Below are 22,758 nucleotides of genomic sequence, written 5' to 3' on the forward strand. Positions count from 1 at the left end.
AATAATTTTGGTATGTGGCAATGTGAAGTTATGGATGTCTTGTATCAACAAGAGTTGGATATGGTTCTGGAAGAGAAACCAGAAGATATTGAGGATAAGCAGTGGACGCGAATTAATCTTCATGCTTGTGCTGCTATTCGATCATTTCTTGACAAGGAGTTGAAATACCCGTATATGAAGGAAACTTCTGCCAAGGAGTTATGGACAAAATTGGAGGAAAAGTATACGACCAAGAGCGCAGAAAATCGGCTCTTCCTGAAGAAACGACTCTTCCGTTTTCAGTATAGTCCAGGTATTTCTATGCATGAACACCTCAATGATTATAATAAAATACTTGCTGATTTAGCAAACCTTGATGTGAAAATTCCTGAGGAGGACAAGGCATTATGTTTGTTAAATTCATTGCCTGATGATTATGATCATTTGACAACTACTTTGTTGTATGGAAAAACCGAGGTGAAACTTGATGAGGTGTCTGCGGCATTGGTGAATCATGAGTGTCGAAAGAAGGAACTAAAGACTCACAATTCACAAACCGAGGCACTTGTTGCAAGGGGTCGAACAGTGGAAAGAAAATATGTGAAACGGGGAAAATCTCGTTCAAAGTCACGAGGGAAGTTTCCTGCTAAAGATGAATGTGCCTTTTTCGCCAAAAGGGTCATTGGAAGAGAGACTGCCCCAAATTGAAGAACAAAGAGAAGGAGAAAACGGGTCCTGAAGCAAATATTGTAAACCAAGGAGATAATGATCTCGAGTTTGCTTTGGCTAGTTCATCTACTAATGGTCACTCCAAGGAGTGGATTTTGGATTCAGGTTGCACCTATCATATATGTCCCATTTGAGAATGGTTTTCTAGCTTCGAGGAGCTGGATGGTGGAGTTGTTTTGATGGGTAATGATAATGCCTGCAAAACACAAGGGATAGGCAAAATCTGTTTGAAGATGTATGATGGAACAGTCAGAGAATTAAGTGATGTTCGGTATATACCGGATATGAAGAAAAACCTTATCTCTCTGGGAGCTTTGGAATCCAAGGGTCTTAAGATCACCATGAAGAGTGGAGTTCTTAAAGCTGTGTACGGGGCACTGGTGGTGATGAAAGGTATAAGATGAAATAACTTGTATATCTTGCAGGGAAGTACAATTATTGGTGGAGCAGCCATAACCGAAGCTATTGACGATAGCACATACACCACAAGGTTATGGCATATGCGTCTAGGGCATGCTGGTGAAAAAGCGTTGCAAGGATTGGTGAAGCAAGGCTTGTTGAAGGGTGCAAAGGCATGCAAATTGGAATTCTGTGAGCATTGTGTGTTTGGTAAGCAAACTAGGGTAAAATTTGGCACTGCTATTCACCACACTAAAAACATTCTTGATTATGTTCACACTGATGTTTGGGGACCTTCCAAGAATGCATCTTGGGGAGGTAGCCATTATTTTGTCTCCTTTGTTGATGACTTCTCTAGAAGAATATGGGTGTACACCATGAAGCGTAAAGATGAAGTCTTGAAAATATTCATGAAGTGGAAAAAAATGATTGAAACTCAAAGCAATCGAAAGATCAAGACTCTCAGATCAGACAATGGGGGTGAATATAAGTCTGATCTTTTCTTGAAAGTTTGTCAAGATGAGGGTATCGTGAGGCACTTTACGGTTAAGGAGACACCACGACAAAATGGAGTGGCGGAGCGCATGAACCGTACGTTGCTTGAGAAAGTCCGGTGCATGTTATCTAATGCTGGTTTAAGCAAGGCATTTTGGGCTGAGGCAATCACTTATGCAAGCCATATCATTAATCGATTGCCAACTGCTACAAACGAGGGCAAAACGCCCATGGAGGTATGGTCTAATAAACCTTATACTGATTACAAGTTCTTACACATATTTGGTTGTCCTGCTTACTATCATGTCAGAGAAAGCAAGTTGGATCCAAGAGCAAAGAAAGCTCTATTTATGGGCTTTAGCACTGGTGTGAAGGGATATCGACTCTGGCGTCCAGATATGAAGAAATTTGTTGTAAGCAGAGATGTGACTTTTGATGAGGCTGGTATGGTTAATCGGAACAAGCATGAAGGTGAAACTAAAGCAACCAAGATCATGAGCAACACAAAGCAGGTGGAGTTACTGAAGACTCCAGTTGTCCCAGTAAGGTCCGATGTTACAAACCCTAGCCATACAGTTAATTCTGATGATGAAGACGTGGATGATGAAGTAGAGGCACCTACACAAGAGCCTCTACAGCAACAAGACTATATTGCAACCAGAAGATTGAGAAGGGAAATTCGAAAGCCTGCTCGATTTACTGATATTGTGGCATATGCACTTCCCGTTATTGAAGATGACATTCCATCCGCATACAAAGAAGCTGTCATAAGTCCAGAGTGCGAGGAGTGGAAGAAATCTATGGATGAGGAGATGAAATCTCTTCATAAAAATGAGACTTGGAAACTGGTGCAGTTACCGAAGGGGAAGAAAGAAATTGGTTGTAAATGGGTGTATGCCAAGAAGATGGAATCTTTGGGAAAAGATAATGTAAGATTCAAAGCCAGATTGGTGGCTAAAGGTTACTCTCAGAAAGAAAGCATTGACTACAATGAGGTATTTTCTCCTGTAGTAAAACATTCTTCTATTCGTATTCTGTTGGCTTTGGTTGTGCAGTTTGACCTTGAGTTAGCCCAACTTGATGTCAAGACTGCGTTCTTACATGGTGATTTGGAGGAAGAGATTTACATGTCCTAGCCAGAAGGTTTTAAAGTTGCTGGAAAGGAAAATTGGGTTTGCAAATTAAGAAAAACATTGTACGGCTTGAAGCAGTCTCCAAGGCAATGGTACAAGCGATTTGATCGATTTATGATTGGGCAAAAGTACACAAGAAGTCACTATGACCATTGTGTATACTTTCGCAAACTACAAGATGGAACCTTCATTTATCTACTTTTATATGTTGATGATATGCTTATAGCATGTAAGAGCAAAGTGGAGATTGAAATGTTGAAGACTCAACTGAGCAATGAATTTGAGATGAAGGACTTGGGAGAAGCTCGGAAGATACTAGGTATGGAAATTGAAAGAGATAGAGCAAAGGGCAAGATTAGTTTGTGTCAAAAGCAATACTTGAAGAAGGTACTACATCGTTTCAGGATGAATGAAAATTCAAAACCGGTTAGTATACCTCTTGCCCTTCATTTCAAACTTAGTGCTTCTATGTCTCCTAAAACTGTTGAGGAGAGACAGTACATGGCTCAAATTCCTTCTGCAAATGCTGTTGGTAGTTTGATGTATGCTATGGTGTGTACTAGGCCTGATATTTCACAAGTTGTTAGTATTGTCAGTAGATATATGCATAATCCAGGAAAAGGGCATTGGCAAGCTGTGAAATGGATTCTACGGTATATTCTAGGTACAGTGGATGTTGGTTTATTATTCCAGCAGGATAAAATTACTGGTAAATGTGTTGTTGGATATGTGGATTCTGATTACGCAGGTGATTTAGACAAGCGTAGGTCTACTACTGGTTTTGTATTCACTATTGCTGGAGGTCCGGCAAGTTGGAGGTCGAGTCTGCAATCTACAGTTGCATTGTCGACTACTGAGGCAGAGTACATGGCTGTAACAGAAGCTATAAAGGAAGCCATCTGGCTTCAAGGGTTGCTTGATGACTTAGGGGTTCAACAAGACCATGTGGATGTCCATTGCGACAGTCAGAGTGCTATTCATTTAGCAAAGAATCAAGTTCATCATGCACGTACAAAACACATTGACGTGAGGTTCCATTTTGTTCGTGAGATCATAGACGAGGGAGATATTCTTCTTCAGAAGATTGGGACCGCTAACAATCCTGCGGATATGTTAACAAAGCCAATTTCGTTGCTCAAGTTTAAGCACTGCTTAAACTTGGTTGGCATTTGTAAAATTTGTTGATTGCCCCATGGGGGAGTGGGAGACGACTAATTTGGAGTTCTACTTAGAGGGTTTGAGCCAAGGTGGAGATTGTTGATTATTGGCTCAAAAAATAAACAATTGATAAATATCTGGTTTCTGCTACTTTTGCAGTGGCATGGGTTGGCATACAGCATGTGGGAGAGTAACAAAAGCAGATGTTCTTTTGTGGTGGCATGCGTTGCCATCTGCTGCATGTGGTAGACAAACAAAAGCAGATGCTCAATGCGTTGGCATCTGAAGACCTTTGGCCTTTGGTTCTCTTGAGAAGTCATCTTATTTGGTTCTATAAGAAGAAGCTGGAGCAGCCCAGATAGATACACAGAAGAGAAACAGCAAGAAACCATTCGGTAGAGAGAAAGAAAAAAATCCTCTCAAATTGTTTTGCTTTGTATTCGATATTTTCTCTTCCTATTGTAAGTGTGTGAGCTTGGGTTATTCGGGTCTTTGGGAAATTGAGTGAAACACCATTGTATGTTCTCATTGATTATAGTAGAATACTCCGTCGTCTCCAAACTGGATGTAGGCATTGCCGAACCAGTATAAATCTTGGTGTTCTTGTTGGTATTGTTTCATTTATCTGTTATCAGTTTCTAGGGTTTATTATTTTTCACTCACACTTGTTGAAGCTTCCGCACAACAGGGATTTCGATATTGTAATTTGCAGTAGTTTCAAGGTACTGGTTGTTGCCAAAAGTAAATAAGAGCCAAAATTTCTGTTGCATCTTTCCAAGCATTCTTGAGATCATATTCTTCAAAAGGGCTAGTGCTGCTGAAACCAATCTTTGGTTGTCACATATCGTGCTCCACCAGTACTCAAGAATCCATGTATTCGGATCTAGCTACACAGTTGAGGCACCCAGGAAGTGTTTGGCTTCCGAATCACATACCTACCGACCTTTCCATCCGACCACTTCTCAACAACAACAATGTGGTAAGACAATAGTATATATTTGTACATCATGACACAAAACTCAATACATCTCAAGGCTGACCATACAAAACGTTTTCAGCTTTACCTCTGTGACTCTGCCGGATAAGATTGTGAAAGACCGGGAAGAAAACCCACTCGTGAGTAACCCGGCGGTGTGCAAAGGCCATCCCCATATCCGCACCTCCTCAATCGCAGATTTATACAATGTGCAATGTGAGCTTAGAAGCAAACCATCCTAACATTTCATCATTAACAAGTTTGTGAATTTTGGAACAGACATTTCAAGTTTATCACCGAATAATGCTGAATTGCTATTAAACTTGTAAAGCAGAAGTTTGATTACCAAGTACCTGACTATGTCCTATATAGAACTAGGATAGCTGCGATTCGAAACCCTCCCAGGAACAAGACCCTGCATCTCTTTCTACAAGAACCTTAGCCTGCCATTCATATCATCCACAACCCAAGATTTTTCACTAACATTTCTCACCATCTCCGGCGATAGAATTGGTTTCAATGCACCCGAAACCATCTTATAAAACCCGCACATCGCCACATAAACCAAGCTTAAACCCAAAATCAATCTCCAAAACTCACACCCAAAACCCCATTTTCTCTCCATCTTCTTAGTCTTCTTCTTCGATTTCAATCTTACATCCGTTGAAAAATCAATGAGCTTATTTGGTGGTAACTATTCAGCAGTCAAGTGGCACAGGCTGCTGCGGCAGTTTCTGAGTTAAAAATCTAATGAGTGTAAAAATAAATCTACGTATTGAATTGAGTTTATGGGGATATATTAGGTATTAAATTTGGGTTTAAAGAGATATTAGTAGTTTAGTTAAAAATCAAATGGATGCAAAGAGTAAGTTGGGTATATAAATAAGTTAGATGAGTTTAAATAAAATTTCCTTTAGATTATCAATGGTACATGGTTGATAATCGTTGATTATTGCGAATTTTATAGTAAATTTTAAATAAATTAATTATTCACTGAATTCGACATTTCTCGCAAACATAATACTGAACAAATTTTAAACTGTTAAATTAGAGCATTTTAAATGGTGGGTTTACTCAACAAAATTGAATTAGCAGAGAGAGTCTACGAGAGAACGACTAAAGTGCAATGAATTTAACGTTATTGTGGCATCCCAAGCTACTACATGAACTTTTTTGGTCAGCCATGACCTTATTTAATGTCATCAGTTTATGGTAGGAAATAGTGGCTAAACCTCTTTGGTTGGCCATGCATTCTTCACATCCACAGACAATTTATGATTCAAACCCGATTAATATACACCCTGATCCTGATTAATTTAACCATACACCATGTCCTCCTTACCCATTTTTTTTCCTCCTCCGTACCCATTAATTAACCGACCACAAAATGTTACTTTCAAAGGAGAAAGTACCGGTACACAAGATAGCCGGTGTCCCCCACGAATGGCACATGACACCTGAGTTTCTTCTTTTTATACGCACGGTGGTTGGGTGAGTTCTTGAAGGCGGAGGATGCGTTGTGCTGTGAAGGGGAGGGTGATTATTTTCAATTTTTGTTTCATTAAGGGTAAATTAGGAATTCTGATTGACAAAAAAGTATACTAGTTGACATTTTTTAAATTAAAAAAATAGGTAATTAGGTGTCTGGTTTTTATTGGTTAGGAACACCAGCTGGTGTACCCAGTACTCAGAAAAATTTCTCCTCTCTCAGAATCCATTTTTTCTCTCAAACCTCTCTTTGCCTTCTCTCCTGTCTCCGCCTCTCTCTGTGCCTTCCTTTCTTCCAGAAAACGCTCGAGTTAGTCAAATTGCTTTAGATCTTTTCATCGGGGGTTACAAACGGCAACGCTCTCTAGCTGAAAAATAGCGAATTTGGTCTCGATTTGAAGAAAATTTGAAGCCCATAAAAGATTGCATCTCCTGCTGCCGATTTGATTTGGGTAATTGTTTGCCTTGAATGTTATGTGCTTGCGAGTGTAAATTTGGATTTTAAATGGGTTTTTTGTTCAAATTTTTTGGTTCTAATTTTGGGAATTTTGATTGTAGCTTCGGCTTCTGGGTGATGATGGTTAATTTGGTTTTGTTTTCGATTTCAGGAGATGGGGTTTTTCGAGTTTGTGACTTTTCTTTGAAGCCTGCGAAGACCTCTGTGTTTAATGTGAGTGGTTTTGAAATTCCATAGTTTTGGTTCTACTTGCAGCCTGAGGCGTGATTTTAGATCTGAAATTTCCAAGCTTTTTGATTAATCTTAACCCAGATTAGTTAACAATAATTAAATTAATTTTTTTCCGGTTATGTAGCTGAAGTAGCTAAAGTTAAGAAAGAACAATTGTGGCTTAAAGTCTTGATAAGTTGAATCTCAGTTCGATTCTACCAACAGCCGCAACCGTTCAGACTTTCCCAAAGGTAAATCTTTTCTCTTCCTTACAAAATTTGATATTGGTTTTGAAAATAGTGAAAACACCATAAAACAAACTGATTTTCTCAACCGAAGATTATGATATATGTTTCTAAGCGGTTTGCCTTTGGAAAGTAAAAAACAAACTGAGCAATTATAAGATTTGACCAAGTAAATGGTTTCGCATTTGGTTATTTAGGATAATTACATGCGTGAGGATTATTAAATGATATATTTGATAAATTCGTCTAATTTTATGGTAGGAGGCTTTAGATTAGAACTCACTTTATGGTTTTGCATTAGAAGACAATCTGTACTTAACTTCTTAAGCAAGTCTGGAGGAAATCTGCTCTTAGTTGATGCTCTGTCTCCGTCTTTTTTGCCTGCTTTAATATGCTTTCTTCTGATTTCTAATTTTTAAAATTTTTTATTTTTGTTTTATTAATTTTATTCGGAAGATTTTCACAGAATGGCTTCAATTGAGTTAGGTTTTGTTCAATTTAATCTCATTAGTTTCATTTCAATTCAATGATTTTGTGTAACACTGAGTTTTCTATTGGAGAATAAATTTTCTTCATAGTTCATTCAATTTTATTTTATTTTCTGATTTGGATTTTGAAATTGAGACTCCTAGCTTTGCCCTCATCAAGAATTTTTTTAGTAAAATGCAGGTGCAGAATGAATGACCAATCAATGTGGGAGAAGCTTTTAATTTTTTTGGGTTCAATTTTAAATGGGTTGTTATCAACCATTGAATTGCTTTTGGAGTTGTCATTTGATAAGATAGATGGGGGGGTTCTTTTGGGTGAAACTTTTGATCCGTGAGATTTTTAGTTAGGTTGTGTTGTGGGTTTTCGCAAATTTCTACCGTGCTTATGCATGCATTTTTTGTTATAGATTTGGAAGAAAATAGCATTAAAAGGTGTTGAGGGTTTGTTGGCGGGGGAAGGCAGCAGCGTTAAGATTTTGCTGGTGAGATATTAGGGTGAGAGAAAAAGGGGACAAAGAGCATCGAAGACACATTTGGGATTAGGGGTAGCAAAACAGGGGAAAAGAATATGACAGAGGAATGGACTCTTAATTTTTTCTTAACTGGTTTGGGATTTTGCTTGCCTTTGGGGTTGTCGTTGGCATCAAGCCATTTGGTGTCAAGCGGTGTCTGTTTTTTCATAACTTTTATTACTAATTTTTATGTCATTTGCGATTTTGTATCCTAGGATTTCTGAATTTTATCGTTCATTGTCGGTTTTTTAATTTTTTTTTTTCTCTTCGTTTGTTTGTTTAATATGTTGTGCTTGTGCTGGGACGCCGTTTTGCAAGTTCTCTTTCCATTGGGACAGCTGCATTTTTAAAGTGTTGAGGGTGAGATTTAGATACTCAAAACACTCCTTTTTTTTTTTTTTGAATTTTCCCTTCCAAATATGCGCATTTGGTTCTCTTCGGTTTTAAATGTTTAAAATTAAGTGGTTATTTGGATAAAATGGTTTATGAGTTTATCTTATGTGTTGTGATTTGGAATTCAATTGGATCGGGTAAAATGCTTTATCAATTTACGTTATAGGGAATTTTGTGTATTATGGTCTTTGAGTTTTATTGCTTATTGTTTGTTTTTTTTCCCTGTTTGCCGGTTTCTTTTGCAGGGGATCACTACAGTTTGGGCATCTTTTCGAGTTTTAAATTGCTTGAGGGTAAGATTTAGATAACAAATTTCGAAACGAGGCGTTACTTTTCTTTTTGGAAACTAATTTAAAAGCTGTGCATAGATCTTAACTGTGTTGAAATGTCTTGATAAAGTAGATCCACGAAATTGGAAATATCAAAGTTGTCAAAAATCAGGCTAATTCCTTTGTGATGACAAAATGTTAAAAGTGCTGGGAAAACAATGTTTGCATTAATTAAATGATAATATACCATTTTAAGAACCATGATTAATGCAACCCAATTGTAGTAATGATTCTTCCAACATAACTCATTTTGATGAAATTCTGACGGAGTCAACGAAAAGGACCATACCTGCACGTTTTGATGAGTTAAGGGATTAATGGTCATGGATTTTTAGTTAAGGTACCATTGCTCTAATTGGAATAAAATTGTGGAACCATTGCTACAATTTTCTCTGAGTTTAATATACGTCATTTGAAGGGAATAAGCTTTTGAATTTTACATTACTCCTTTAAATAAAAATCATGTTGAATTTTTTTACCGATGTCATTCTAAACATATGTGCAAGGACCAGTTTGTATTTAAAACTCGCTAATGGCTCTGCTGGAGGCTAAGAAGATTGCATCCTAGTATCAAAAGGAAGCAGACAAGTGCAGTTCAGGGATGGAAACATGTGACGAAGCAAGGGAGAAAGCTGAAGCAACATTAGAGGCACAGCAGAAACAGACTGCATGTACTGCCTCTTCGGTTCTGATTTGAAGAAGATTTCTCAAGCGGCTATAATTTCATGGCAGGTTGGTTTAAAGCAGTTCCAAAATTTGGGATAGTTTGGGATATTTTTAGGTTTTTCTTATTCTTGAAAAGACCATGGTTAAGAGTAAATTCATCATATTTTAATTTTTATTAAATTCAGGTAACCATCTTCAGTTTTTTCGGTTTGATTTAAATGAATTTTTTAGGCAGAGAAGCTAGGGCTTTCCGGTGAGTTCTTCGGGTTGTACATCCGGTTGGCTTTAATTTGTTTAAATTTGGGGCTCTTGTGATTTGGGACTTCTAAATGGTTTGAAATTTATGTTTTTCTAATTTCAGTTCCCACTCAGAAGTTTGTACTGCCTCACTGTTTCCTTCTGCTCTTCTTCTTGAAACAAGGTCACAGATCCACAGGCCATCAAGGTATGTCATTTAATTATATATTGTATATGTATGTATTGTATTATGCATGTGTGTGAATGCGTTTTTCTCTGTTAATCTGTATTGGTTTTCTTCTGATTTAGTTAATGGAGTTTGTTTTTATTTCAGATAATTTGATTCATGCTAAAAGTTATTAAACGTACGATGGAAACCTTTCAAAAAGGTTGGTTCTTCTATATTTTTATCCTTTTGGTCGTTTTGAATGGACGTCCTGTATTCTAAATGAAGCTAAATTGAATAGCTGTTTTTGTATACTGTATTTGCTTTGTTAAATTAGTTCTTTTTTGTTGAAAAATGTTATTTGGTTTTGCAGATCAAAGTTTTTCAGCAAGAAAATTGTCTGTCAAAATTAAATTTAGATGTGAATACTTATATTTATTTAGCATTTTCAATGCGTTTTTAGTTTTTGTGCATTGTGGGTTGTAAATGTCATTTAGTGCATTGTGGTCTTAATTTAATTGCGTGGTTGGTTTCAGGATTTCTTGAGTCTAATAACAACCTGGGTGATCAAAAGGAAAAAAAACCATTTAGTCTCTGCTTGCAAGATGACTTCTTTTCATGCCTGTCCTCCCTCTACTTGAAATGTTTGTTTTAAATAGGGTTTGGTTTCAGGAGACGGTGGTTTTTCGGATTTTGAGGCTTTTATTTCCAGGCTGAGAAGCCCTGTGTACTCAAGGTGAGCAATTTCAATTTCTAGGGTTATTGAATTGGCAGTTTTCTTTAGTTTTTCATTATTTTGGAGTTGAGTTTGGTATTTTGTTTAGGTTTTATTATATTAATTACCATAAGCTTCTTTGAGATTACAAGATGTTATTGGACACATTACTGCAATAGAACAAAAAGTGGCTGATTAGCAGGCTTGAAAACAAGTGTGAAATTATATTCCAAATATTAGGTAAAAAACATGTTAACAAATCATCTTCAAAAGCTGTAAATACAATATAATTATGATTAAAGTTTTTTGGTACTTCCCTAATCCTGTGATTGAGTGCAGGGTATAGCTGAAACTGGAAAAGCTTATGCACATGACTTTCTTTATGTTAATGGCAGACCAGTTCTCATAGTGGATGCTTCTGAGCATCTTTCTGCTGTAAGTTTTATATTTTTCGCCATGTCCAACTCCATACCATATAATCTTAATATTCTTGAGGTGTTGCATACAAATTTATATCAACAAAATAGTGTTAGTTTTTATGTCGTTTCGAAAATTATGATCAATTTTTTGCTACGCTTGCCTTAGATCAAGTTTTGTATGGTACTTTGGTCACTGAACAAAAAGTGCCACAGGTGCATGATCCTGCTGAGAATGAGAAGCTCTGCATGTTTTTAATTGAGAAGGCGTTGGGTGCCCGTCCAGAAGGGAGCAGAGAAATACTAGGAATCTTCAATCTACGTTGGGTCCAGCAAAGGTAATAGGCATACAAAAGAATTTTTTTTACTTTGAAAATTATTTTATAAGTAATGGATATGGACATTCTTTTAGACATTCAAGCCCCGGGCTTTCAAACTCTACAAAACATGTTTGATTTTACTCGAATGAGAGTCTCCAAGGAGGAGAAAGAGAAGGATCCGAATGGAAAGCAAGGCACAACATCGAACAAGCAATCTACCTTTTTGACGTTTATTTTCAGTAAACATAGGAGTTTATCACTACAATGATTTATCGGTAAAATCCTCAAACCCAATTCTCAATTTTCAGTTTTTTTTATTTTTTATTTTTTATTTTTTATTCTTCACATCAATTAATTCCAGTAATGTTAGGGGTTGAATTTGTTAGGTTAGTGATTTTTTTCGCACATAAATTTTCTTTCTAATCATTTTGGGTGAAATAAATAGATATGGGTCTTCTATTAGTATAGTATTATAGTTTTATTTCACAATTAAATGACATCTTGCTGTTTTTGGTAGGTTTTTCTGTGAGCTTATTCGCATTGCATATTTTGTTTACAAATGTTCGGTTTAATGTGGTGGTAATATGTGCTATGATTACCATAGTCCAACTGATGGCTTATTAATTTGGTAAATTATTTCAGATTTAGTCTCTGCAAACCTCAGGAAGTCTAATATTAAATTGTGAAAGTTGGACTGTGGCTTAGTTGGTTCTACTTCTGCATTTCCTCTTCATTAAAATGTTTACTTACCTGCTTTTAAGCGTCTTTATTTATGTATCTATTTTTTAAAATGAATTTTAAAGATGTTATGGAAATGGGAAAGAGCACCAGTTTGAGAACATAGTATGGGAACTTTGGGAAGGAATACTCGAAAGGAAGACCGACAATGGGTTAGCGGTAACACCCTTTTTAAATCATATTCTATTCCATAATATTACACTATTGCGTCAGGAATAGCAACATTTATTTGGTGTCACGTAGAAAGTTTGTTGTTGTATCATGTCATCTTTTTTTAAGTTGGAGATTTTGTAGGTAGCCAGTTCGAGGAAATGGCCCTCAGTTTCTAATTACCGAGCTAAAGTTCATGCTCAATCACCAAAGTAGAAATGATTGCTTCTTTGTTCAACTCTGTTGAATAAAAATGAATAGGGTTATAATTAGGATAGCTTCTCTCACCACTCACATTTACTTTGCCACATTGATATTTTTGTATTCTATTATCTAATTATAAAAAATTTACTTCTGTTGTATTTATTTTATGGAGAGAATAAAGTTGGATAATTTTTCATACAGTTTTTCATCTTGTAGCAACGCGTGGGTACAATTTCTAGTAAAAATTTAACACATATTCACCACTAATCAGCATTTGATGTGTGGCAAAAAACAACTCCCTTGAGTTAGCATTTTGGTTTTTGGAAAATATAATCAATGCATTTGTTAATGAACTTACTTTATTATCCTTAATATTCATTGTTTCATTTCTAAAAAAAATTAGATTAAAGAAAAACAAAAACATAAAAAAAATCCCAAATTTCTTTTCACACTCCAAATTTCTTTTCTTTCTAATCATTTTTCTTTCTCCTCGTCTCTTAAGCCGGGGAAGGACAAAAGGAATGCCAGTAAGTCGAACTCACCAGCTCTTGAGTTGCCGCGAACCATTTCTCGGGTTGATGTCGAAGAGTGGGATAAATAGAGGGAAGAGGAGAAAGAATGGTAAGATAGAGTATCCAGTGAACTCATCAACGGGCGATGGAGGTGGATGGTCGCTCTGTGATGGGAGCTCGGCGTCAATGGCGTGGTGGGGGTTGGCAGTGGATTTTATATATTTTCTTTCGCAATAGGTTTGGAGTAAATTAGGAAGCTCAAGTTAAAAAAAATAATCTAGTTGGCAATTTTTTACTTGAATAAAATAAAATAAACACGTGTCAAGTCTTCATTTGTTAGGAACACCAACTCAGCTAGTGTTCCCGGAACTCAGAAGAATTTCTCCATACGTTGCATGTGTATGTGTGCATATATATGTCAGACTTTGCATTCTACAAAGAGAACCCTGAAATACAAATTCCCTGCCTGCAAATTACAATTCTAAGTTGAGCCTTAGAGGGAGTGACCGAATGGCCCAATGTGTTTTACCTGTTATCTTAGATTGACTAGAATCAAACTGAAAGCCAGTGCAGACTCCCTGGATAGGAGTCGAACGGTATCTAGATAAATTAATCTCTTTACGAGTTGAGTAAACAAAGAAGCAATCTCCGGTTATAACAGTCTAATGAGAAAGAATTTGTTCACGTTAGGTCTTGTACTGTTTAATTAATATTTTAATGGTGTTCAGCTTCGTGGGTACACGAAAAAAGGAATTAGGTGAACAATCTCAACCTTTCCCTACTACGTACATATCCGACTATTCGGCGACATGCTTGGATAAGTAACATGATGAACCACACATGTATCTCCAGGCGCTACGATGTCTTATTATGTGGATCATGTCTTGCTTGAGGGTTCCAAACCCTGCCCTTCTCTAATAGAGGAAAGTTCAAAAAAGATATGATTGTCAAAACTACTTCTGCCCCTAGTTTTTGCTTTTTGGGTTGAGAGCAAGAGAGAGTAAGTTGTCTCCAATATATGTATATGGCAATATTTCCGCTAGGCAACTTCATTCTGCTGAGGAGTGAGGGGCTAGGATCATTGGGGAAGCGCTTTGTAAGTGAATCGAGTTGAAGCCTGTGGATTCTGTTCAGTAGTTGGCCCAGTCAGATGACCAATTGAACTAATCCTAGCCTGCATCCTTGTTGTTTTGAGGAGGCATTCCTGTTTATGTTACGAGAAATGGCTATGTTTTGATATAGTGCATTGCATGTTGTTCTTAGCATCCCTCTCTCACGAAAGATGTGCAATAGTCTTTTTTTGGTTTTTTAAAAGGGTTTACCCCTTGTATTTCCCTAAACACCATTCATTAACCAGTATACTGTGCAGAGGCAAAGAGATATTATATATATTGTGAGGCTCATAATCAGGTTAGGCTTCCATGCATAGCTCAACGCCTAAGAAGCCCTTCAGCTGTCCAGCTTTCTATTCCCGATGCCACCAGTTTCTCCTCAATCACATTCGAGCTCCCAACAGACACCTAACAGTCTGACCCAACAAACCTTGACGACCTTCTTTTGTAGTTTTTTTATTCAGATATTATAAATTTTTTTTCGGCTTGTGCGGACAATTTCATATATATTCTAAATAAATAATTTTTTTTGTTTATTAATTATTGTTTATAATTTAATTAAAATAATTACAAAAAAATAATTTAAATATGTAATTTAAAAAAATATAAATAAATAGAAAAAAATTAAAAACATATCTTTTCCTGACGAAAAATCTTCGACGCATAAAATTAAAAGTAAGGAAAGCTTTTGTCGCGCATCATCATGAATGACGAAAATTTCATAATTCAAAAATATTAAAATTACTTGAAAACCAAATATTATGAAGACAAATTTCGTTGCATCCTTGTAATATTATGTTGTTTGTTTTGATATGTGTGAACTGAATACTACAATTCCACATTTGCGCATCTCCAGCTATGTGCACAAAATGGATAGAACTCGTCGGCTAGCAGCACATATTATTAAGAACGTATCAGTTTTGGGTTTCTTGTAATGTAATCATTTGCCTACATTAGTGGAGCAATTAATGCTGATAGGTGGTGGAACAGTAAGTGCTGATAGTAGAGCGCGCAATTAGTGGAGTTGGTAGCAAAAGGTAAAAAGAAATGCGTGGATATCATCACTCAAAATTATCTTTGTATGTATTTTTTATTTGTCAAAAGATATTTACATTAGGATAATATTTGGTAACTTAGTTTTTAAACCAAATTTGCAAATGTGTTACCAATAAAAAATAAACATTTTAATTTGTCTCCTAATTTTCAAGTATTGAGTTACGAATCAACTAGCCCTTCAGATTCCATGCTTATAGTAAACATGCAAAAAGCCAAGAATTGGGTGAAAGCTTGATGTTGATGGTTCAAGATTGGTGCGGGTGGAGTTCTCTGCCAATTTGGGATAATGAGATTTTATTGATAGAGGTGTTTGTTGTCACTTTGTTCTAACAAATTCTGGTTGATAGTTATTATCATCTTGATACAATTGTGAGCAGATACAAAACATTGATGAGTTAATTGGTTAGATGTGAGCTGAGCCGAAGCATGAAGCATGTATCTAGGGAGCGGAATTGTGTTGCTCATCAGTTGCCAAATTGGAGTTTTAATATGGATCTCAGCAGCTTTGTCTTCAATAACCCCCATGCGGCTTGCTTGGATTGGATCAACTCTTGTTGATGATTTTATTGGCATTGCTAAGCTGTGTTTTGCTTGTACAGATGCTTTACATTAGGTTCTTCAAATGTCTTCATTTGAATGGAACTAAGATTAAAATGGAATGACACCAAAAAACTCATTATGTAAACCCATTATGTAAATCTAACACCCTTGTATATGTAATCTCAACCTAAGACGTTTGACCCCTCCCGAACTTTCTAGTAGCTAAACAAAACCTTTTAGATGCTTTTTTGCAGTTCAGTTTTTATACCAAAACCAGACCTTTTCTGGTGTAACAAGTAATGTCACCTAACCATTCCCATCCAAATGAAATTCATAAAAGAGTGCAAAAGAAAATTGAGCATTTGTTGCATAATATCACTACAATAGAATTGGTCTTTTGCAGCGCACAAAGAGCGCCGTAAGCGATTATTCACAACGTGAGCCCCCAAGTAGTAAAAGCCCCTGTCATAAAAGATGTTTTGTCAAATACAACGTTCTCTAGTAGCCATGAATAATTTAAGCAAAACACAATAAATGCTCTTTAAGGTGTGCGCCCTTTAATTGGTATTAGATACGGTGTTAATGAAGTATCGTAATACTGCAAAAACAATTACGACATACCTGTGTGCTGTAATTTATATTTGGTACGACGTTTGTTGAGTGTCGTAATACCATGAAAGCAATTACGGCATACATCGCACATCGTATAAAGACTAGCATTAACAATTACTGCTAATGTTGCATGCAGTAATTTACATTTATTTTTGTTGATGCACAAAATCAGCGAGGACTTTGGTACAACAGAAAGTGTCAAGTTTGTGACATTCGCTCGGTTGCTCCTGTCACCTAGTGATGATGATGTGTAAAGAGGTAGAGATAGGGAAGCAAACACAAGATATACGTGGTTCGCCCTAAGTCTGGCTACGTCCACAGATTAGAGGAGTTCTCATTAATAGTGAAGGGTTTACACAAATACATAAATTTAAGCATAATTATCATTAGTGGGTTCTAATGATTAGTTTAAGTACAATAATGACATTAGCCCCTTATTGTAGGAGAATGGTCTTCTTTTATAGTTGAGGAGAGTCTTCAGCTTTTGCTAGCGACTAATGTGGGACTCTATGAGCCTTATTTTGATGTTGACATGTGTCGTGCTGTGATTAGCCTCCTGGTTAAAAGGAAACTCTTGTGCTTCGGCAAGAATGTCTCAACATGAACCCCTCAATAGGTCCTTGAAGGTATGACGTTGACTAGTGCTCGGTAGTTTCGAAATTGGTCAAATATGATACAAACAATTTTAATTTTAATTTTTAAAATGTATGTGTGTGTGTGTGTGTAAAAGAATCAACAAAATTACATATTTACTATAATACAATAATTTCATAAATAATCATATTGTCAAAATGTATTACAAGTTGAACAAAGCTAAGGTCAATAGCAAACTACACATGAAATACCAAATAGGCCTCTAATAACAAAAATATTTGTCACTTGAAAGACTTCACTTTTCCTTGAACACCTCCAAACAAAGTCCTTCGAGAATGAAATACTGCTCATAATGCTTGAACCACACTAATTGCTATCTCTATCCGCATAGACATAAGCACATGGAGCAAAAGAAAATTTATTGTGCTGCTATACGTAGAAATACACATTTAATCTCAAGTAAGACGAGTGATACTAAAAGAAAACCTAATCATTGTCATACAAACCTAAATCCCAAATTATGCCTTCACAATGTTATTGTTTTACACTCATACATGTATCAAATGACTAAAATATACACAAATTATGCCTTTACAGTTTTATTGTTTCCTATAACCTGCATAAAAATCATATACTTGTGAGTAGATAAATTTATGAGTCTCTTAACATTTTACGCACGAAGAATTGATGCGGCAAGTACAAGATTGGATATTCAATCAGTGGATATGGTTATCAATTATGATATCCCCAAAAACTCTAAGGTAAGACTCACTATTTTTTGACCTAGTGGCTTGCTGTTATCAATTTACATCAAAGTTAACCATTTATCTAGTTTTTGGGTCTTAATATATTACAAATTGAACATCAACAGAAGCACCAACAAATTTCAATATTTTTTTCAGTTCTTATTGTTCCATTTTCTTCAATCCAATCAACTTTCTTGTGAACTAAAACAAAAGGAGAGAAAGAGAGAGTTCCAACCTGTCTCAACTTTGTCTTTGGAAACTAGGCGCTGGCAACGGATAGAGTTCCCAACCAAGATACTCTAGCTAGTCAAAGGAGATGGATTCGGTTGGTAAGTTAAGAGCTAGTCAAAACAAAATGTTAATTTAGAAATTGATAAAAGACTTTAAAACTAATAAAATTAAGTATAAACTTTTCCACTCATTACCGCTGCATTGCAACCTCTTCGTTTAAAAATTGACTTGAATGCTACCTGAAAAATAGTAAAAAGAAATAGAATAAATAAGTGAATATAAATCATACCATAGGAACGCAATCAAATTATCCCAAGCAACAAAGTCAATAATTTAAGTACTAGGCTAAGCCCCACAGTGTTATTCTACTACTACAACATACTCACAGATTATTTGGATTTTCAAAACAGATTATTTGGATTTTCAAAACAGATTATTTGGATTGCAGTATCACTGTAAGTCTGTAACATCTCTATCTCCTTTGCAAAAGTAGAACCTTGCTGAGTACCCCATGTGACCTGGAGGTCTGGGACATGCATACAAAGAAACCCAAGTCAGTCTGCAATCCCAACCAAATCAGAGAGAGAGAGAGAGAGAGAGAGAGAGAGAGAGCAAAATTAACAAATCCCCAACACCATAATTAAAACTCTTCAGAATTCTAAAACAGAATCAAGTCTGAAACTGAAAATTAAGAGTTTGCACTATAATTCTAGAATTATCTATTCCTTATGATGACTTGTAAACTGAAAATTAAAAGCCGTGATTTTGTATTGATTACAGATCGAAAACAAGCACTAAGTGGTTACTAATTGACAAAGGGTCTTACCATCAACTTTTGGAATAACATAACCCTAATTTTGCACTCAAATTGCCAAAAATTAAACAAATTATAATTAATATTTGATTCCAGAATTGACCAAATCAAAATCCCTAAATTCAAATTCAAATCCCTAAATCTAGAAAACCCCAATTTATTTCAATCTTAAATCCCTAACTGCATACCTTATTTGGAACATAGATGGTGGTCAGGAGTCAGGACTGTCAAGTGCAGGTGGTGGGAGAGAGTCGAGAGTTGATAGGAGATGATGATGGTACCATGGTTGGAGACGAGAGAGATATCGAGGCCGCTGGGATTGGAAGATACGAATCTGAGAGAGTGAAAGTCGAGAGAAAGACTGCGTGAGAGAGGCAGAAAGAGATAGATAGAACCTGAGATATGTGTGGTAAATGAAAGGTGTAGATTGACTATCAAGATTTGAATATCATGATTGAATATTATGGGATTGGGACATACAACACACAACGCTTAAGTTGTAAATATTTTTATTTAACGACTTGCATAAAAGTGATGTCGTGAACACGGGATTATGTGTAAGTATTACGACATGAACTTTATGAATGTCATGAATAATATCATTTAAGGCATGCCGGTCTGTACGCCATATATTTCAAGTCGTAAAAGACCCAAATTGTTGTAGTATATCTCTACCTCACTCCTAACTATTGATTTAAGCATTTCCAACATCAACTTTAACATTCTCATTGATATTGGTAACTTCAGCAACTTCATAGATTTAAGCCTGGGAAATAATCAGTTGAGCGAAGCAATTCCAACTTCAATACAAAGGCTAAAAAATCTCCAACATTTGTATTTGAATGATAACGAACTGGGAGGACATATCTCTAAGAAGTCTATCGTTAGGGTCCAATTTGTTAACTTCTAAAATACCATCTTCCTTGTGGGAACTCAATTATATATTAAACCTAAACTTGTCATCCAATACTCTAGTTGGACCACTCTCAGAAGACATCGGAAAGTTAGTGGTTGAAAAAGATAAAAAGAAATATCTTTTATCTGCACTCCAATGAAAATACAAAAGGAAAATGAATTAAAGAAAAGTTAACACTTTAAATATTTCAAATTAGTGATTAATCAAACAGACAGTTTGTTTCAATGATCTAACATACCAGAGGCATCATACAAAAATTCAAGTAAACCCCGTAAACTCTCAACTCCGCAACTCCATCACTCTACCACCACCGTTTTTTATTCACCTCTTTTTCCAGCTTTTCGATTACAAATTTATATATAGCAAATTGAACGGTCCATTTCGAATCATATATACATAGGCAGAAAAGGAAAAACTAAACTCCCACCACATAAATTAATCAGTAACCAAACAAAGCAAAATTCTTGGAGACCAGAACAAACCCAATTGAATTTTCATGCAAGTTATTGTAATTGAAAGAAAAAAAAAAAAAAAAAAAAAAAAAAAAAAAAAAAAAAAACCATATTTTGAAGTGCCCAAAATGTAAGCTTTACACCATATTCTGTTCTTCTAACACAAACAGTTCTTTAGCCATTCGGTAGTTTTTGTGGCTTTTGATCAACAGTTGTACTTATATACAAAAAGTAAAATAGTCGATTGTAGACATTGTATAATATGCCTGCTTCATATCATTACTAATAAAGGAACAATTCCTTTCTTTACTGACATTAAAAGGAATATCAATTCTATATAATGTCCATTGCTTTCATTCTCAAGCACACACCACAAATAAACTAATGATGGATTCAACACTTCAGTGAACTAATCAATGTCATTTTATATTTATTAATTCCTATAACTCAAAAGCGCGGAATTGTCTTCAACTTTTTTCTCAATTCTCTATACAACCAATCATAACAAAAGAAGGAAGAGGATAATACTTACTTGTTTATCGTTGATCACATGCATCTCTTTGATTAGTCTATTATCTCCCCATGCTTCTCAAATTACTGAACTAAGTATCTGTGACCAAGGTATCTGTGACCAGATAATACAACAGACACACTGCACAAAGATATAAGCAAAATTTGACGAAAACCCACCAATATTTCAAAGCATAACAAAGTTAGAAGCTGTTAACGAAGTCCAAGAGAATGGAGAACACTGTAGACAAACAACATATGAAAATTAGTAGGTTCACTACCTCAATTTAATGAAAATTCTTTGTTACAATTGATCACACCAAGACAAAAATAAAGGAAGACTTCTAATCCCATAAATTAGCAAAAATTGTACTATCCTAAATTCCTAATCCCACTTGACTTCACTGCCCCACACCTTTGTCCCCTGTCTCCCATTGACTAAAAACACTCCCGAATCACACCAGCCGGCCATACAAAGCCATATCAAATATTAGGCACGATTCAGGTAACTAAATTCAAATAACAGAGTTCAGTAATCTTCAGCAACAAAGATGACAGAGGCATTTGTTAGTCATATTATATCTCAAAAAATTAACTCCTAAAAGTAATAAGAAAAGAACAAGCACTAAATTGGCAGGGAAGAAAAGTTAAATTGATCTTTTAGCTTACATCCAGAACATTTTCTTGAGTTAGTTCTCATAATTTCCCTTTTAATCTAACAACATATATGAAATTGACGAGAGAGGATGAGAATATTTTACCTCTGGGTGTGTTGACTTCAAGATCGGAGGTTTGGCCTTTGGATTCGCTCGTGCGCAGCCTGAATCTCGCGAGATTTTGGCTCACTTTTCTGAGACGGTAGTGCAGGCGACGGTCTTGGGGCTCTCATCTCTGAATTCTGAGCATGGATTTGTTCATAGGGTGACGATGACGACGGTCTCGGCTGGTATATGCGACGAATATGGAGGCGGAGCATAGAGCTGCAAGCTGTCAAGGGGTTCGCGGCTGGCGAGCCTGAGAATGGCGAGAGACAGAATCGGTGAGGGATTTAAGGGAAATTACAGAGTGAGAAAAGGGAGGAGAGATGGGATATTTTGATGCATGGTTAGAGAGAGAGAGAGTCGAGAGAGGGAAAAAATAGGGGATGGAAACGGAAAAGTAGTCGAAGCAAAATCCACGATGATTAACGCGTGGTGCCCTTCCCCCGTGCAAACCGGTGGCAATTTCGTAAATAAATCGAAATTATAGGGGCGGTGCCAATTTTGTAAATAAAGTGAAATTCTGTCCAAAACCCTGTTCAGTTGAACAGTGCAATTGGATTTCTACTTTAGAATAAAGTAATTGGAATTGTATAATATTATAAATATCCGATAAATAAAGCATAAGACCACACATTTTATAGAAGAAACCAATTGATTGATAGAATTATAGACATGATAAACAGCAGCACTACCACCACCCATCGGTGTAATGGAAAGACCATTACCATAGTCTAAAGTTGATGGGGATTTTGGCACTGTTACTAAGCTGCAATGAATTTCCTCTTATTTCAAAATATTTACATCTCTGCCACAGACCAGAATTTGGGTCTTTTTGGGGCCGAAGTGGGCTTTCGTGGTGTCTTGCCACTTGGCACTAACAGACAAACTAGTAAAATAAAATACCGCTTAAAAGCTGTAAATTGAAAATTGAACCCAAACTATTACAATTTGACCCCAACTTGATTTCTTGTGATCGAAGAAATCACAGAACATGACAGTGGTCAGCAAGAATCATTTCCAAATTGAAAGGTAAAAATCATTTCCAAATCTTCTGTTCCATTAAGCTCGGATTCTCATTTCTAACCGTAGTCGTTTGGGTCTCTCATTTTCTATCTGGCCTCAAGCCCAGAGCCACCTCTTTGATCTTAGAGCCACCTCCGTCTCCCTCCTCTCCCCTTCGTCGTCTCCCTCCTCCTCCTCTCTCCCTCTCTCTGGAATCGATCGATCTTTGAAGAGGATAAAAATATATGAAATGATGTTTAGGTACAATGCTTTTTGGCACTTTTGTTTTCTATTTTA

At 36.2% G+C, this 22,758-nt stretch overlaps 2 long non-coding RNA genes across 2 annotated transcripts; one reads left to right on the forward strand and one right to left on the reverse strand.

The window, feature by feature from the left end:
* The first annotated feature begins 6,647 nt into the window (after nucleotides 1-6,647).
* Nucleotides 6,648-12,763, forward strand: LOC137715810 (uncharacterized). The gene is made up of 12 exons (XR_011065585.1): nucleotides 6,648-6,809; nucleotides 6,966-7,027; nucleotides 7,170-7,275; nucleotides 8,908-8,955; nucleotides 9,504-9,723; nucleotides 9,843-9,910; nucleotides 10,019-10,102; nucleotides 10,229-10,283; nucleotides 10,733-10,796; nucleotides 11,115-11,210; nucleotides 11,408-11,786; nucleotides 12,315-12,763. It is a non-coding gene; the product is annotated as an uncharacterized lncRNA (long non-coding RNA).
* Nucleotides 12,764-18,772: 6,009 nt separating this feature from the next.
* On the reverse strand, nucleotides 18,773-21,803 carry LOC137716504 (uncharacterized). The gene is made up of 3 exons (XR_011065685.1): nucleotides 21,460-21,803; nucleotides 20,721-20,840; nucleotides 18,773-19,154 (listed from the first exon to the last, which is right to left on the reverse strand). It is a non-coding gene; the product is annotated as an uncharacterized lncRNA (long non-coding RNA).
* Nucleotides 21,804-22,758: the final 955 nt, after the last annotated feature.

Source organism: Pyrus communis, chromosome 14 (genome assembly GCF_963583255.1).
Source record: "Pyrus communis chromosome 14, drPyrComm1.1, whole genome shotgun sequence".
Classification (NCBI taxonomy): domain Eukaryota; kingdom Viridiplantae; phylum Streptophyta; class Magnoliopsida; order Rosales; family Rosaceae; genus Pyrus; species Pyrus communis.